Raw genomic sequence first — 19,465 nt, forward strand, 5'->3', positions numbered from 1 at the left:
TCACATGAAAATAAGTCATTTTTTTACCCTCCGCCGAGCCAAATAGTTAAATGAGATGTTCAGGTCAGTTGACAATGGTGATGCGGCTGCCGAACCTGCAGGTCTATTGTTTTGATAGATACGAAAATGATTAAATGAATTCATGATCTACGAGTAGATATTTTTCATATATATATATATATATATATATATATATATATATATATATTATTTTTTTAAATATAATTATCCACTGACACGTGTTTCGTCGTCTACGACTCATCAGATGGCTGAATCTAGCATTAATTCTAATATATATATATATATATATATATATATATATATATTATGTGTGTCACTTTAAATGCATTAAAAATGCATTAAAAACGGGCGAAAATTATAACTCGTTGACTTAGAATGAATGCTTTATGCCAAATTGATGGTTGAATACGGCTAAATTTGTGCTCATTTTTGCATAAAATGCTAATAACTATTAACGTCTAAAATCTACATTGACCAACACATGCCATAATACTTAGTCCACTGTATCTGATCAAGGTCCATACAAAATCTCAGCTATAAATCCATAAAAAAATCTCAGTTATAAACGTCCATACAAAATCTCAGTTATAAAGGTCCATACAAAATCTCAGTTATAAAGGTCCATACAAAATCTCAGTTATAAAGGTCCATACAAAATCTCAGCTACATCGGCTCTATAGTTTCCGAGAAAACGTGAATCTTAAAAACTAATATTATTAATTTCTATTAATTTCTATTTAATCCTTAACTGTGCATCTAAAAAAACAAGGCCAATAGTGTTATGTTTTATCGTTTTTCTTTTTTTTTTTTTCATGATGAGGAAATTTTTCTCGTATTATCATCTTTTTAAGTGAGTGTTTCTTGTTTATAACATGTTGTTCTTTCTTGTTCATATTTTTTACTTTTTGCGTGGTTTTGGAACAGTTTTCCCGTTTTTAATAATAAATGAGTGTCTCTGAAAAACAGCCTATTAAATTAAAGACAATAGTTTCGTTACACGTTGAGAAACGTGCGTGAGGTGGAAAAAAATCATTTGCCGAAATAAAAAAAAATAATGAAATAAAATAAATACAAACGTAGACTAATTCTTTCATTTGTATATATATATATATATATATATATATATATATATATATATATATATATACTAGCAAAGATACCCGTGCTTCGCACGGAGCTTTGTTGCGCACTCGGGTACCAAAATCTGTGGGCACCTTTCCAGTAAGTTGATGTTGTAAGAGCAACGATTGCATAAGGTGATTAACATTTTAACTACCTCTTGTAGTGACTGAAATTCAATCAGGAACTTCACAAAACATTTTCATCAAAAAGGAAGGTTACTTGATGTTACATAGTAAATTTTTCATTGAAGTCATTTTCAACTCTTGCTTAAATTTTATCTTGCACATTCAATACTAAAAACTTACCACAATCAGATCATGTCAGTTTTTCCTCATATCCATTTCTCGAACTTTTCACTAAAGAGCCTCAGGGTAAACTACATTTCTGCTGCTTTGATTTGGAGCCAGAATGTAGAGTTTTTCTGAACTTCCTGTCCGGCTGATGGAGACGTAGAACATACCGTGACTGAAGCAGTCTGATGTCAAGTCTATGCCAATGGTGTTAAATGTCTGACCTTGACTTTTGTTTATGCTCATTGCAAAACACACCTTCACAGGAAATTGGAGTCTCCGGAATTTAAATGGAAGTACTGAGTCCGATGGAACTAAGGGGATCCTTGGCAGTAGAACGGTTTCGCCTTTGTAGGGACCACAGGAAATGGTGGCCTCAAGTACATTGGTGTGCAATCTGGTGATAACACATCTGGTTCCGTTTGTTGTTTTTGGCGGTTCCAAGGATCGAAGAATCATGATTGGCGATCCAATTTTGAGATTTAAAATGTGTGGAGGCATTTCAGATATCTCCAAAGAGTTTAAAAACTCCACAGGGTAGTGAACAGCTTCATATTCATTAGTAGCCGAATCAACTGACTTGTATTGCTTTGTGTCTCCTGGAAATTCATCCATTATTGAATTGTTCAAATGATTCACATTGCTGTTTAATGGCGAAATAATAGCCCTCTCAGCAAGCCAATCCGGTGATTTTCCATTGTTTTGCAGGTCTGGGTACACTTTGTCTTTCAGTTGCTTCTGATTACCGACACATTTACCAAGCGCAGTTGGAATCTTAATTGTGTCAGGTGAAGAAGTGATAGGAAACTGACCATTACCGATTTGGAGAAGCAATTTTGAGAAGTCTGCTGCAGCTGTGTTATCAGAGATATAGGCTCTCATATTAGTAGTCAGTCTCTTCACTATAACGTGCCTCCAGAGATAGGATTGTTTCAAACTTGCATTGACAATGTTAGCCCTTGTGCCATTTTTAACCACTGGGAGGATTTGACGGAAATCACCGCAAAATAAGGTTGGAATGCCACCCATGGGATTCTTGTTTCCTGTGATGTCTTGCAGTGTTCGGTCAATTGCTTCATAAGCACTCTTGTGCGTCATTGGGGCTTCGTCTACAATGATTGCAGAGGTGTCTCTAATTACATTTGCCAAGGCTGAGTTACCAGTAATTTTGCAAACTGGCTGATCCAAGGGTACTTTAAAAGTGCTGTGAAGAGTGCGGCCACCTTGTAGTAGAGTAGCAGCAATGCCACTGAATGCTGTTGCAAGCACAATCTTTCTCATGGATCTAATCTTTGCAAGGATCAAATTGATTACAAAAGTCTTGCCCGTACCACCTGGAGCATCAAGAAACATCATGTTTTTGTTCATTTCACCTTGTGCTTCCAACATTGCCATGAATGAATTGTAAACTTCTCTTTGAGAATCGGTCAGTTTTTCTTGCATATTTTCTGCTTGTAGGGAAGTTCTTCAAGATTATAAGTAACTTCACGTTGATACTCTCTCGCGAGTCTTTCATCTCTCCCTTGCATTGGTGCAGGTAATCCATAGCTTGCCAATGGTTGACCGCACATAAGGAGAACTTTTTCTTCAATTAGACAAAGAGTTTTATTGTAGATGTCCTCATTAAAATCTGCTTCTGGATTGTTAATTTCTTGCCTGTATCTGTGAAGAATGTCTTCAGATATTACATCACGAAAAGCCATCCAGATCTCAAGAGGATTTCTTGGCTCACAGGCTGTTAAAATTATCACAAATAGGCTTCGCAAATTTGAAGGTGATTGAGTGGCACTTGCCTCTCCTACTGCTTGATGCAAGTGATGGTCATTTTCTAGAAGGCCTCGAGCAAGGCACGCTGCTCTGTATGTTTCAAACACCTGACCATTGTATGCTCGCAAATTTTGAAATGAAGTTGGACCAGCAACCTCATTGAGCAACAGGCGTAAGAAATAACACTCCCCTGCTTTTGGACTAATCGTGTAGATTCTCCCAATGCATGGTGCCTTCCATACATCATCATTTTCAGTACCTTCAACTTGTACCCCACGCATTCTTCTCATCCATTTCTTTGTCGATTTGTTCCAAGTGTAAAACTCAGGGACTTCTACGTATTTGAGACCCCTTGCAAAGTCATCCTCATGGCAGAGTTGAAAAAATGCTGTCAAAGTTGTGGCAGGCGGTGGACCTTGGGCTCGTTCCAGAGCAGTATCAGCTGAGAACATGACACGCTGCCCATTTTCAAGATGAACAGAAAGTTGTACAATTGGGGGGAAATGTTCATGGATGGGATGTTCCAATATCCTCCAGGCTGCCTCTGAACTGCCGACATACCTTGCATTCTGGAACTGCTGGATCTCATCCACAATGTGACTTTGTACTTGGCCTTGTTGGTTAGCTGCTCCATCAGTTCTTTGTAGTTCAAACACTGCTTGATCACATCCTTTATTCACGTATTTGAGGACATATTTGATGCTTTGGATCGAGCTGCAAATTTCTACGTTAATGTGAGCGTTGAACTGCTGAAGGAGGACCTTGTTGTACGGAACAATCCACTGGTTTGTTATTTCTTGATTAACATACCGACCATTTCTCTTCATCCTTATTGTACCAGTCTGGCCTCCATCTTCTGGTTTTCTTCGCCTGTACTTGGGGTAAGAGTCTTGGCCTTGCTTGGTACACTGAAGAAATTCTTTTGGGTATTTTTTGGAACATTTGTTGTCAATCATACATGGACAATTTGGATTAAATGGTCCAAAGGTCCATGCACCATATGTGCCATCACTTTAGCATGAAGATCAGGATCTTCCTCTTTGTCAGGGATCTCTGCAGATATGCAGAGATCCATTTTTTCTGGTAGAAGTTTGTCCTCTGGGGCCTGCCAGGTGAGGATGTGTGCATGCGGCAGTCCTCTTTTTTGATATTCAATACTGTACAGGAAAGCCCTCAACCTGCCAAATCCTCCCTTTTTAATAAATTCAAGTAACTTTTTTAGCTTCTGCCTGAAAACCCTGGCAACAATATCTGGACGATCCTGAGGGTCTTGCCCTTGAAGACAATTTTCTGTAATTTCTGTCCACTTTGGATTTGTTGTGAACGTGATGAAGAGGTCGGCTCGGCCCATTCGCCGAACATATGCCATGGCATCACTTTGACGCTCAAACATGTATCGAGGGCCTCCTGTATAAGTTGCCGGAAGTACAACTCGTTGACCAAACTGTTCTGGATTCCCATCCTCCCTAAGAATTGAATCTCTCAAGTTGCTATAATTGTCAGCTCTCAGGGTCTGTTGCTCACGCCTCAGGAACTGTAAACGTTCTGTTTCAATCTTGCAGTACACATCCACCAGCCATTGTTGAAATAGCCTTCGGTACCAGAGAAAATAGTTTCCAGGCCGAGTCATTAAATGGTACGAATAAAATTGCTGTTGGGTAACTTTTCGCCCATTGGATGCCTTCATGTAGATGTTGTAAGATGGAGAACCATAGGGGTACATTAACGGATACATTAAAGTATCGTAGAGGGGATGTAGTTCGGAGATCCATTTTAATGTATCATTTCTAAAACGCAAGACAATATCCCGGTTAGCTGTTGGTTCATTCTCCATTAATATTCCAATCTCATACGTTGTTGTTGGAGCATTGAATCGCCGTGGATGCTCTTCTTGCGGCCTTCGGTCTTCCCTTATGACAACTTTATGTTCTACCAAGTGTTCTTCTTCAATCCTCTCCTTTGTTGTTTTCAGCTGACAAATAAAGCTGTTGTTCTCATGTAAAAATTCAGTCAGACTTTGGAGAATGTCTCTATTGCGTCTACTGTCACGTCCCCGATTATGTAGTTCCTCTTCCAGACTATCCAAGAAGTAGACTTGAATAAACTTTGCTGTTTCATCTTCAGGTGGTAAAAGACTCCCAATCTGGTGGCAAACCTGGCCTCGAATTCTAAAAGAAGGATTCCACCCATGTACTGCCGCAATTTTGTGACCAAATGATGTCATTGCAAAACAATTGTTATAACTGCGTAGATTTTGCAGAAAATCTTTAGAGATGGGACCATTGCCGGAGAGGAAATCTTGAAGCAACTGAGGCAGTGGTGGAAAGCTATCAAGCACAACTTTGCCAGAAGAACAACAACAACCAGGGGTTTCTCCTTTAAATTTTACAGCTGAGCAATGTTGACATACTTTGTCCATTTTTCCTATATCAGCTGTAGTGAGAGAGTCATTTTTGTTGTAGAGCAATCCTTTTCTATTGCAGTGTTCTATTTTATGGTGTCTCAAAGCAGTCATTCGTTGTCTAGCTGCCTCGTTTTTTGTCAATTGCTGGGGCAAAGTCATACTCTCTCTCCATGCAGCCTCTCGTTGTTGCCCTTGGTATAGGCGAAAGCTTCGTTGGGTTTCCGATTCATTCTGATGTCGTTGAGCCACTCTCAACTCACCTTGTGTACGTCTACTTACCTCATATAATTCATTCGATCGTAATATTGCTTCTCTTTCCAGTGCATATCTTTGCCTTTCTTGAATTTCATCTTGTGATGAATTTAACCGCCTTACAGCATGTCTAGTTCTGTCAGCTTCACGTTGGGTTTCTCTTTCCAAATCTGACAGTCTTGCTCTCCTTTCTCTTTGACGTATCCTGTTAAGTTCTAGACGTCTTTCTCTATCTGAATTGTTTTCATTGGAGCGAATTGCAGCAACTCTTAGTCTATTAGCTTCCAATCTTTCCATTCTTTCTTCCTCACTTTCGTTTCTACTTCGTTTGGGTGGCATAATTTCGGTTTTAAACGGAATTGTTTAACGATATTAATGATTGTAAATTAATTAAGCGTAAAGGAAATGTATACTAACTGAAATGGACGAACTATAAATAATATTTCTGAATAGTACAATTATAAACAATTATATTGTACCTATTTACTATGCCTCCCCACGGGACAGAGTTAGACACCAGGGTCGTTTTTTAACGTGGAGAAAAGGTACAAAAATAAAAATTGTCTCAGTCGTGAATGATTTCTCCTCCACCGAAAGAGAACAAGAAAATGAAGTGCAGCATCTGAAGAACAGATACTACACTTTGATCTTGACCAAAAGGAATGAATAAAAGCGACCTACGTGTGACTCATTACTTCCGGGTGTAAACGTCACAGTCTAAAAGTAATAATTAAAAAAAAAAAGTAAATGTAAAATAAATGTAATACCAACTTAGGTTAACTAAGTAAACAGTACAATTAAAACAGTTCTATTAAAACAAATAATTACTAAGATCTAGGTAATTGTTAGTCTCATTGTTATGGTTTTAAAGAAAAAAATGTGTAAAAAAAGTTCTGCTTTTGTGAGTACGTGTATTTCTTTTAAATTACATAACCTTTTTATTTTATTATTTATATCTCTTTTAAATTTATATATTTTGTTAGTAAACTGGAAGAAATTCAGTTGAATAAAACCTTGTTCGTGTTCTTTACGTTAAACTCATATTTTTATAAAAGGTTCATCCGGTTTAAAGAAAGCACTAAGTTTAAATAAGACTGGAAATAACTAATTCAATATATAAATAGAAAAATGAAATAAATATAAGCTTTAAGTCTTAAGATAGTAATAATCAAAATGTAATAAATTATTTGTAGTTCAAATCTATGATAAACAGGCTTTCGAAATAGGCTCGACCAGAAAGATTAAATTGGAACGAAATTATAATCTCCGTGCCATTTTCAAAACAACCCCACAAAAGTAACGATATCCTGCAGTTGGTTAAATGACAATGGTTGTAAGAAAAATGTAAAAGAAAATGCGCTTATCTGTTTATTTTGACCTGTTTTATTTAATTAAAAAAAAATTGGCTATAACTGGAAGAGAGCGTTATGTTTTGGGGGTTGTTTAAAAAATAGAATGGAAATAAAGTTAGTTCCGTTTTAATTGTGTTTAATTGCGGCAAGCGCTAACAAAATCGAAAAATCACTGTTTACATTCGAAATGTTAACTTTTATAGGTTTACAGGTTTGCTGACAAGGCTGGGGGTGTTTAATACAATTATTTTACTAAATTGATTTTTTTCATTTAAAAATAAAATTATTTCTTTTTTAATAAAGTTTTATTTTAAAATATTTGTTTTTGTTTATTTATATAAAATTACGATAGTTGAATTGTATTCTTTCAATTATATTGGCAAGTAAAATATAAAAGATTAAAACGGAACGAAATTGAAATTTCCATTACATTTTCAATACAATCCCAAAACATAAAGCTTTGCTCGCCAATGAATTGTTTTGATAATATACGTAAAGTGAAATAAATCGAATATAAAATTAAATGAAAATATATTAAATAATTAAATGTTAAATAGATTTTGTAAATAGTACAGTTGAAATGATTAGAATATTTCCAATATGTAATAAGGTGGAGGTAATTAGTTAAAGAGATTTAATATAATGTGATATGCAAATGAGCATAAGTCATTCGATATGGGGGTGGTTTGTAGACTAGTATATAAAGAAATTAGGCATAGATTCTTATGTCTCCTATAACAGAAACATCCTAAAATGGGTTCTAATGTTTCTCTACCAGGAGAGATCTACCCTCTTACCTCCTTTATATTTCGTTGATGATGGAGAGCTGTACACACAGACAGAAACACACGAACCCTATTACTTTATAAAAATATAGATAGATATAAGAGAAAGAAAATTAAAACTAAATTGAACTTTACAATCAAAATTTATTGTTCCACTGAATACTCAAAAAAAATTTACAAAGTCCTTATTCCGCGGAGTTTCAAAGAATGCTGTTCTTTTTTCTTTTTTTTTACATAGGCATCACCACATTATCAAGGCCAAGAGGCCACTCAAGGATAAGGGTTAAAGAGTGTACAGTAGAAATTGGACAATATAGTAATCATTAGTAATGAAAATTTGGTAAATTTGATAACTCATATGGAACAGCTCATCAACAACTTATTTCCGTTAGACTTGAACACAACCATATTGTAGTCAGCCGGAAAGCAGGAAAACGGAAGACAATTCCACAGACGTGCAGTTCTAAGAAAGAAGCTTTGTTCATGGAATCTACGTTTAGGTTTAGGCACAGATAAAGAGTGGGGGGAATTATTGATAGTGTTTACAGCTAGATGAGTGTTTCTTGTGAAAGTTTGGCGAGGGGGGGACCATAGATTGAAGCTCAGTCGAACACTTTCCATGAAAATAAAGATACATCAGAGACAAACTCGCAACATCTCTTCTGTGAGATAGAGGTTGCAAGGAGGAGAAAATGACATCTCCTACGAGGCTACGAAGTCTATTTTGAACTCTATCAAGGCAGGACAAGTCCTTTCTAGCAGCTTTCCAGCGGCCTTGGCAACAGATTTGATGTACGTGTTCCATTTAAGATCAGGAGTAATGGTCAAGCCCAGAAGCTTGTCAAAACTTGAGGCCTCCTGAAGACGAGAGCCATTCATTTCAATTGATGCCAGATGTGGATCAGAATGTTGATGATGTAAAGAGAGAAGCTTGGTTTTATATGCATTAAAAGTAACCAGCCACTCCTTTCCCCATTGTACTACGTGCTCAAGTTCAGAGGAGAGAGAATTGGAGATAACTTGGTCGTTTACTGCCTTAGATGTGCTACCATAAATGGTAGTGTCGTCAGCATAAATGTCTACAAATGATGTAAGGATGTGATTTGGAAGATCATTAATATAGATCAGAAAAAGAGTTGGGCCCAGGATGGACCCCTGAGGGACACCGGCATTAATACTGTGAGCTTCTGATTTTTGCCCCTCAACTACTACTCTTATGAACCTATCAGAAAGAAATGATTTAATAATTGAGAAGACTTTTCCAGCTATACCATAGCTAGCGATCTTATGAAGTAAACCTTTATGCCATACCCTATCAAAGGCTTTAGATATGTCAAGAGCAATTGCCCTAGAAAGATTGCCACCGTCGAGAGATTTGCTAATCCTATGCGATATAACTGTAAGCACATCTGCTGTAGATCTAGCAGAACGGAAACCATATTGAGTGTCACTAAGAAGGTTATTTTTGTTGAGATGGTTGATTACTTCTGTATTTAACACAGATTCTAGCAACTTACTCATAACGCACAGGAGACTTATTGGCCTGTACTGAGAGGGGGATGAGCGATCACCTGAATTCTTAAATACAGGGCATACTGATGAAATTTTCCAGGGAGATGGGAAACTATTATCCTTAAGACAACGTTTAAACAGTTTTGTAAGTATGGGCGCTAGTTCAGGTTGAAGTTTTTTGAGTACTATAATTGGAATACCGTCAAGGCCAGTTGCTTTACTGGAATCAAGGTTTTTGATTAGCTTGGCAACATCACGTACAGATATACGTATATCACATACCGTGTTTTCTGATACAGGAGGAAATATTGGGGGTTGGCGGCCTTGGTCGCAAAGGGTAGAATTAGCTGCAAAGTTCTTGACAAAGAGTTTGGCTTTGTCTGATGCTGACGAGATTACCTTGTTATTCTTCTCATCAGAGGACATAAAGAAATCAGCAAATTATATTTGTAGCAATGCTAGAATTTACTAGTTAAGACATTAAGTGTAACCGCAATTTATTGTAGTTATAAATTGCTAAATAAAAAAGTGAAAACATGTTGTAAATGTAAAAATATATATAAAAACAAACCGCGCATAATATTTCAGCTTGCATGAAAATCCTCTCAAGTTGATCCGAAATGCAAAATAGCTCTTTAGAGAGAATGGATTTCAAGCTAAGTCCAGCGTGACGAGGCTCTACTCTCTATTGCGTATTGAGCTTTTTTAATTCGGTTGTGATTAAATTTTCTATATATAAAACTGTTATTTATAGTAGTTTGAAGTTTACCATTGCGTATATCAGGTAAATACTACATCCCTTTGCTTTCATTAATGTATATATATATATATATATATATATATATATATATATATATATATATATATAATGAATGCATGACAAAACTCTATATTTCAAAGTTCATGATGTTGACCATCTTATAATTTATTCCTTTAATTCAGTTGATATTTACAATTCTTGACAGTATCTGTTTCGTAGCACAAAATCAATCACTTAATTATTATATAAATTAGTGAATCTATTTTGCTCTTTACTCATCAGAAGAAATAGCAACAATCAATCCATCTAAAAATATTAAGTGTGTTTTTACATGATTAAAAATCCGTTATAATATGTTTACATTACACCATTTTGAAGATTAAAATTGTAAATGTCAACTGAATTAAAGGAATAAATTGTAAGATGGTCAAAATTATGAACTTTGGAATATAGACTTTAGTCATTAGTTCATTATATTGCTCTGTAATTATATTGAGCTTCTTAAATAAGGATTGGTATATATTATAAGGAAATAAAGTATATTTCCACGAAAATATGTACATATATTTCTGTGGAAATTTTTTTTTCAATCTTGTTTCACTTTTTATTCATACCAATCCTTAATTTATGAAGTTCAATGTAAATACAGAGCATATAACAAATAAATGACAAAAGTTCTATATTCCAAATTTCAAGATGTTGACCATCTTACAATTTATTCCTTTAATTACGTTGACATTCACAATTCTTGACAACACCATTTTCTTGTGTAATGAAAGAAAAAATAATTTTAAGATTTTGTAATCAAGCTCATATGCATTTTATTTCCTTTTAATTATTTGATGGGTGCTATTTCTTCTGACGAATTAAAGGCAAATTAGATTAATTGAGTGATATAATAATTAATTGGATAATTTTGCCGTACGAAACAGGTGCTGTCAATAATCGTGAGCATCAACATACTTAAAGGAATAAATTGTAAGATGGTCAGCATCTTCAAATTTGGAACATAGACTGTCATTTATTTGTTATATACATATACATATATATATATATATATATATATATATATATATATATATATAAAGTCTCTAGAAAGTGTTATATATATATATATATAGAGAGAGAGAGATAGAGAGAGAGAGAGAGAGAGAGAGAGAGAATTTAAAATTTAACGGTTGAAAGGCTAAACGAGTGCAAAATTGATTTTAATAAACATTTCTATTTATTAAAATGAAATTGAATTTTTTTCAAATTTTCGAATAATGAAATATTCTTCTTCATGAAATACATACTTTCTTTTCCTTTGTTTTCTTACGTGTCATGGTGAAGGTAATACTCGGCACGTGCTCACAGGTTGAAATATCTGGTAACAGTGTTAAACATTTGTTCAAACGCATGGGTCAATAATAATAAGAAAATCAACTGTTTGAGAAACACTCAATATTAAGAATTTAAAATTTAACAGTTGAAAGATTTTATTGAATAAAAATGTTTATTAAAATCAATTCTGCACTCGTCTGGTCTTTCAACAGTTAAAATTAAAATTATTAATATCGAATGCTTCTCAAACAGTGGATTTCCCTATTATTATTATTATTATTATTATTATTATTATTATTATTATATACATATACACGCACACATACATATATATATATATATATATATATATATATATATATATATATATATTGCACTTTCTAGAGGCTTACAACGTTTATAGAATAATTCCTTCATTATAAATATGTTCTGCGATTGGGAGTACAATTATATATAGCCACACTGATGAATCTGGGTTAGGATGAAACATATATGATGTGCGAAGGATATGTGAAAAGTTTTCAGCATCAGAAAAAAACAAAAAGGTTCAAAGGATTTTGATAATTTACTTTTCAACATAGTCTCTCTTAAGGCTTAAATACTGTCTTTAATAGCGTCGAAGCACTTTTATCCAAGTGAAGAACTACTTGGGGGGGGGGGGCTCATCATCTCCTTAACTGCAACTATGACATGATCATCACTGACAAAATGGCGACCAGCAAAGACGTTTTTTTTTTTATTTGGGTCTGGGGAAAGGTGGCGAAGGGTAGGTTTTACAAATATGGGGCATGGGAACAAATTCGAATCAACAATCGTGAATTATTGCCATGGAAGCTAATGAGATATAAATTCATCACTTTTTTTTACTTTTTCATTTTAAACTAAAATTCAAGGTATTATCACTGCACAACTTGTAAGTTGTATATAAACTCAATAGTGGGTTCTTTGATATGACAGGGGCGCGTATGAAATAAATTTTGTCTAGAGCAAAACTGAAATATGATACTTTCCCATTGCATTTTAAACTTTAATTCAAGCCATTGTATATAAAAAAATTAATTTTATAAAATAAACAGTAGGTTCTCTACAGTGCAATGTAAACTAAACTGTATTATATACTATGTGATGGACATGTGAGAATTTATATATATACATATATATATATATACATACATATATATATATACATACATATATATACATACATATATATATACATACATATATATATACATACATATATATATATATATATATATATATATATATATATATATATATACATGGTTTAGAGGCTCTGAGGATGATGAGTTGTATGGGGTTTTTTTTCGATTCTAGCGGATGGCACCCAAGTCATTTATATATTTGTTTTAGCTTTAATCTCATTACCATATACAACGTTCAATATAAAAAATCTATGGAAATTGTCTCTATTACGAAAAATATAATAATAAATTATGGGTTAAAATATCCTATCTAAGCGTCCTTAACAACCAGGTAACACCGGATAGCCTGCTACTAGTATATATATATATATATATATATATATATATATATATATATATATATATATATATATATATATATGGCACAGATGTTATTAAATAGCACGGAGAGTTTTTGTTTAATGATCTTTTTTTGTAATGTTTCTATTTTTCGATTGGTCATTCTTATGTCTCTCGAATTTGTGTAGGAAATTTCTGTAGTTGTCTTCCTCGATTTGTTTTTTTTGCAAATACTTTCAACTGATTTTCTTCGGTCGTCTTCAGGCAGTTTTTGGTTACTTTCCTTTGCAATCTTGATGCTTTTATATGCTTCAGTTCCAATTATATTTAAATTACTTGAAATAATGAAGCGTCTTGTGCGTGAAAAATATACGCTTTTACATGTTAAGAACGTGGCTCAAATAAATGTACAATGGTTTAAAAGTGTGATTTACTAAATGGTATGGAATAATTATTTATAAATTTAAATTACAACATCTATATAGATATACATATGTAACTATTGTGCACGCGCACACACGAACACACACACACACACACACACACACACACACACACATATATATATATATATATATATATATATATATATATATATATATATATATATATATATATTGGATGATTACGTACCCAGGTACTTTCAAATGGTGTTACTGTTTTCAAAATTTACATTATCAATTTTTTGGCTGTTTAGCTCTTATATACAGTGTTTCCAGTATTTTTATTCCCCCCCCCCCATTTGTATCCATATAAATGATCTTCATGTTTTCAACTAGGATTTTTCTAAATTGAGGATGCCGGCAGCCATGTTGTTTTAGGTGTTGGCAAATCAAGCTTGTATCTGAAAAGCGTATGGTTAATCGTCTGGACAATGTGCTGGTCGTGTGTCGAATCTAGCTATTGGTGTTTCTATTATCAGAGATGCATTCTCTCAAGGGATATTTGAATTGGTAGACTACATTGGTTTCATCAACTGATTTTGTTGTCTGGGAAATGTTTTTAATTATAAGGTTAGCAGTTGTTAATTTTTTGTAGTAGATTATAAATTTGATCTTATTATTATTAACTTGGGATATATATCGATGCATTATGTTTCTTAGTACCTTTTCATCTGATTTAAAGTTGTGGTGTAGCTGGTTGTGATATTAAGACCTGTTTGATATTTTTTTAATTCGCTGAAGTATATTGTTATTTGAGATCAATTTGGCTCGATTAATTAGATTCTTGATAATTGCGATTTTGTATCGGTATGTTCCGCTGTTTCACAGCTCAAAATCTCTCTTGGGAAAAGGTAAACTTTCTCAGGATTGTATCTTGATGTTGGATGAAATGTACCCTCAAAAAGGGAACTCAGTTTCATGGTGGTGAGTATGTTGGTGCTGATGAAACTGGCAACTTATATAAAGGTATCATGATATTTATGACTAGCATGGGTGCCCGGCGTTGCCCGGGTGCTTGGAGGTGTATGCTGAGCAAAAAAAAGGGGGTAATTTTTTAAACTTTGACCCCTATTATGACCCCTGAAAATTTATTGATTTGGGCTCAAATCAACTTATTAAGTTAGATCCATGTCCACGGAAGCTATATCTAAAATTTCAAGTGTGTAGACCCAAAATTGTCGGAGAAGTTTGGTAGAGTTCTCAAAGCTCAAATCGTTGAACTTTGACCCCTTAATCGCCAAATTTCTGGCTAAAAACCGATCACATAGATTTTTCCAAATCTCAGTACCCTGTATATCAAATTTCGAGTCTGTAGACTAAAAATTGACAGAGTTATTTCGTAGGGAAATGTACACAGACACACACACACACACTTTCACTTTTATAGATATATAGATTTAAAATTTGAGTCTGACAGAATGACAAAATTATATTGCAAACCGATATATTAAACAAACGAACTTCAAAGAGACAAATGAACACATAAGTAAAAACAATTTGTATTAGAAAACATTTATTATTCCACGTCTTTTTTTACAGACCTGACGACTGAGGTTCGCTCTTAATAAAAATTGTTTTTATAGTCTTAATTTTGACTTCCTTTTTCATAAAAAATTTAAAAAAATCAAGAAAGAAAAGAAATTTAATTTTATTTTTTCATTAATTTCTTCCTGTGCAAAGCAATTCTTTCAAACTTACTCTGTTTCCAAAATGTTTTTATTTTATTCCCCTCCCCCTTCATTCATTTTCCTCCGCATCCTGGCAAGTATTAAAATAAACCATTTATAATATTTATTTATGGATTTATTTACTTATCATTTCTTTTGTATCGGTAAATGAATTCCATTTAAAAAAAAACTGTAAAAGTCACGTTAAAGGTGATTAAGTTGGAAAGTAAGTAAAAATTTACCCTTTTTACTTTTATACGATTTCTGATCACTTTGAAAAAGGTGTGTGTGTGTTTTAAAAATGTTTTTTAACTGCTATAATCTCATTTATATATATATATATATAGATAGATAGATATAACAACGTGAGTATTCATATCGTGGGTTTGTATTACTGTACACATAGATTCGAAAAAATAGTCAAAAACAAATATATAAATAAATGTTATCAAAGGCAAGATAAGTTACTTTTCTACCTAACTGGATACATTTTTTGTGTTTTTATTCAATGTAATATATTTATTCAGCTCGAAAAACATACAGTGTTTACCGATGTGTTGAAAAATTCAAGATGGCGTCTCACACCCTCTTTAACACCGTAAGTTTGGGAAAAGGTGTTATAAATAAAAAACTATACAAAATACTATTAAAAACCCGCCGAATATATGTCAACCTATGTCACGGTAACATATATTGAGCGAGTTTTTAACAGTATTTTAACAGGGCACATCGTAAAAACTGACCCATTAATTTTCCTGAAGTAAAAACTATATAGTTTTTAAACTTTAAAAATTGTACATTATAAAAAGAAAACTGTTCGAGTGATTTTTTTTTTTACATGGGTGTCACCACTGATCAAGGCCCAAAGGCCACTCAAGGATAAGGGTTAATAGGTATACATTAGTCATTGTGATTTTAGCATAGTAAACAGTGGGAATTTTGTAACTTGGATTACTTGAAAAAGAAAACTGTTCGAATGATTGAAAATGAAAACAAAATAACAATGTAAATATATTGATAAGAAAAAAACAAAAACAAACGAAGTTTCCGTTTCAGAACCCGAGTTTAATTTTATGTCGTAATCATTCAACTCGTTAGCGGTTTTATTCAGCGATTAGGGATAACCATACGACATATCTAATTACCAAAGCGATTTTTAAAAAAAAATTTTTTTTTATTAAAACTAAACCTGTTTAGTTTTAATGAACCAATTTTTTTAAAGCCAACACTTTAGTTATTTTGAGAGCGTGCAACTGCACCCGAAAGGTTGATTAGGAAACTCCAAATCCTTTTATGACTCGAAAAAAAAAGGGCTTTTTATCGGCTTAAATGATAAACTAATGTTAAATATTAGTATTTAATATAATGAGATATCAATCTACACAATTTGCCATCGATTCTGAAATAAAATGAAATCCTGACATTGTGATCATTTTTGCAGGTGTTATGTGCCAAATATTGAAATAAAAATGTTTAAATTCAATTATTGTAATTTAAGTCTTTAATTTTAAAGTCGATTTTATTTATAAAATATCTTTTTAGAAATCAATCTCAAAAACAATCTGAACAATAAATCTCTTTTGTTATGGCTAAGTTTTTGTCAAGGGTAGAAATTATAATAGACAAGTATTCATCCATGATGACATTTTACCGATTTCCTGGTTTACAGGTATTCTTGCTAAATTTCTTCGAAAGAATTGACATAAACAATACTTCAACTAAATACGTATATTTCATGCAATAATGACTTTTGTTTCTTCTGACTTTTCCTAAACTAAGCATAAAACATCGGTTAGGGTTAGTTTAACATTCTGTAAAAGTACCTTCCGTTTTTTTTGTTTTGTTTTTTTTGTACTTCTGCAGAGAAGGTAAAAAACCGATAAAAACTGGATATATTTTTCGTGTTTTTATTCAATTCAACATGTTTATTCAGCTCGAAAAGAATACAGTGTTTACCGATGTGTTGGAAAATTCAAGATGGCGTCTCACACATTCTTTAACACCGTAAGTTTTGGAAAAGGTGTTATAAATAAAAAACTATACAAAATACTATTAAAAACCCGCCGAATATATGTCAACCTATGTCACGGTAACATATATTGAGCGAGTTTTTAACAGTATTTTAACCGGTTTTTTATTTATTACACCTTTTTCCAAACTTACCGTGTTAAAGAGAGAATCGGCCGCCATCTTGAATTTTCCAATACATCGGTAAACACTGTATGCTTTTCGAGCTGAATAAACATGTTAAACACGAAAAATATATCCAGTTTGGTAGAAAAGTAATTTATCTTGCCTTTGATAACATTTATTTGTTATATATTTGTTTTTTGGCAACTTATTCGAATCTATGTGTACAGTAATACAAACCCGAAATGAATTTAAGACCACGAGTGAAATGAGAAAATGAAGAAAATCACATTTACTGTGTGTGTTTACTGTTTATGTAAGTTTTATGTAAGTCAGCGGGTTTGGTTGCCATAACAACGTGACGGTAGTGAACGTGTGTGTGTGCGTGTGTGCGCGTATTTCGTGTAGTTTAGTTTCGTATAATAGTTTCGTATTTTTTTAATTTGTAAATAACAAGTTATTAAAAAATTAAACCCTTCCAAGATGGACAATAAATAAAGCCATAATATTATATGGTAAAGGTAAGAGCGTAGAAACGATTGTTTTTTAGGAGATGTGATTATTGGATTAACCAATCAGAAATCGTCTGTGGCACACACATCTCTGTTTTTATAGATATATAGATAGATAGATAGAAGATAGATAGATAGATAGATTTCAGGGTTGAAGGAGACAGTGCCAACTGTAGTTAAAGTCTGTCCTGAAGTGACTGTTACTGGTGACTGGCTCTCTCAGGAGATAATTGCATGCATTGTACAGCTTTTAAATGCAGGATTTAATATAAGGGCTGTGGTTGCAGACACCCATTCTGCAAATGTAAATGCCTTTTAAAATTTTATTAAACAAATTTGAAGGAGATAAAAAAACATTTTATTACTTATCCAGATTCTCCAAACAAATTTTTGTCTTTTTTGACACTGTTCATTTGAAGAATATTCGAAACAATTTACTAAACAAAATCAAGTTTGTGTTTCCGTCTTTCAATTTCAATATTTTGGACCTTCATTTGTGTTCCCAGTCAAGAGTTTTATCTTGGTTTGATATACATAAAATATATGACAAGGACAGGGTTTTGGATGCTACATTACGAAAAGCACAAAAACTAACTTTCAAGGCATTACATCCCGGTTACAATTAGCAAAGTGTCAATTTGGCTATTGCTGTATTCCATGAGACAACAATTGCTGCTTGTAAAAGCTACTTTCCAGAACGGACCGACATTGCAAATTTTCTTAAATTGATATTGATGCTGGTGGACTATAGCCAATTCTACTCAAAGATTTAGCCCTAATTTTTTTAATAATGCTGTTACTGCAAGTGATGATAAAATCAACTTTTACCAAGCATTTTCTAACTGGGTCGAGTCTTGGTACAAAAATTTCTGACTTTTGCCTCACTCCACAGACTAGCAAAGCATTTGTCACACCTTTGAGAGCACAAGCAATGCAAACTGCTGTATGATGCTGTATAAAAATATTCAATTTTATATTCTCACTCGTAGATTTTAAAGTGATCCTCTTGAAAAGCGATTTTCACAGTATTGTCAAATGAGCGGAGGGAGATTTTTAGTGGATCTTCATGAGATTTATAGCAGTGAAAAGATTTTAATCTGTAGATCCCTTTTAAAAGAAAATATTAACATTTGGCAGGAAAACCTCAATCCATTGTCAAAGAATGAAAATTATAATAATCTTCTGGATATTTTGTCCGAACATGAGTAAGAAATAAATGAACTATGTTTATCACCTGACAGCAAAGAAGTAGCATATTCAATTGCCGGTTATGTTGCAAAAAAACTTTGGAAGCGCTTTAACTGTGATATTTGTTCTACTTTTATGGTTGGCAATGATACGGAGATCACTGAAAATAATTATCGTAATTTATTATCTCGAGGAGGTTTGACAATTCCCTTCACTCAGATTGCTGAATTTATTTGTTCTTGCTTTGCAATTTTGGATTTTTCTTCTCAATTCATTGAAAAACATGGTCAGTCTACAACTAGGAAGTCTGCAGAAATAATTTTAAAAACTTATTCGCCAAAGTGTGTATTTACATGTGGGAAACACATTGAAAAAGTACATAAATTTGCAACGAAAATTGTTATAAATATATTCTATAACAACAAGCAAAAA

The 19,465-nt window shown here is 33.2% G+C and overlaps 1 protein-coding gene across 4 annotated transcripts in view; it reads right to left on the bottom strand.

Annotated features, from left to right (window-relative positions):
- LOC145252651 (cleavage and polyadenylation specificity factor subunit 5-like) overlaps positions 1 to 19,465 on the bottom strand; it is a 506,089-nt gene that overhangs the window by 22,572 nt on the left and 464,052 nt on the right. The gene's annotated exons all lie outside the window — the stretch shown is intronic.

Source organism: Euprymna scolopes, chromosome 29 (assembly GCF_053919585.1).
Source record: "Euprymna scolopes isolate OS-2025 chromosome 29, ASM5391958v1, whole genome shotgun sequence".
Classification (NCBI taxonomy): Eukaryota; Metazoa; Mollusca; class Cephalopoda; order Sepiida; family Sepiolidae; genus Euprymna; species Euprymna scolopes.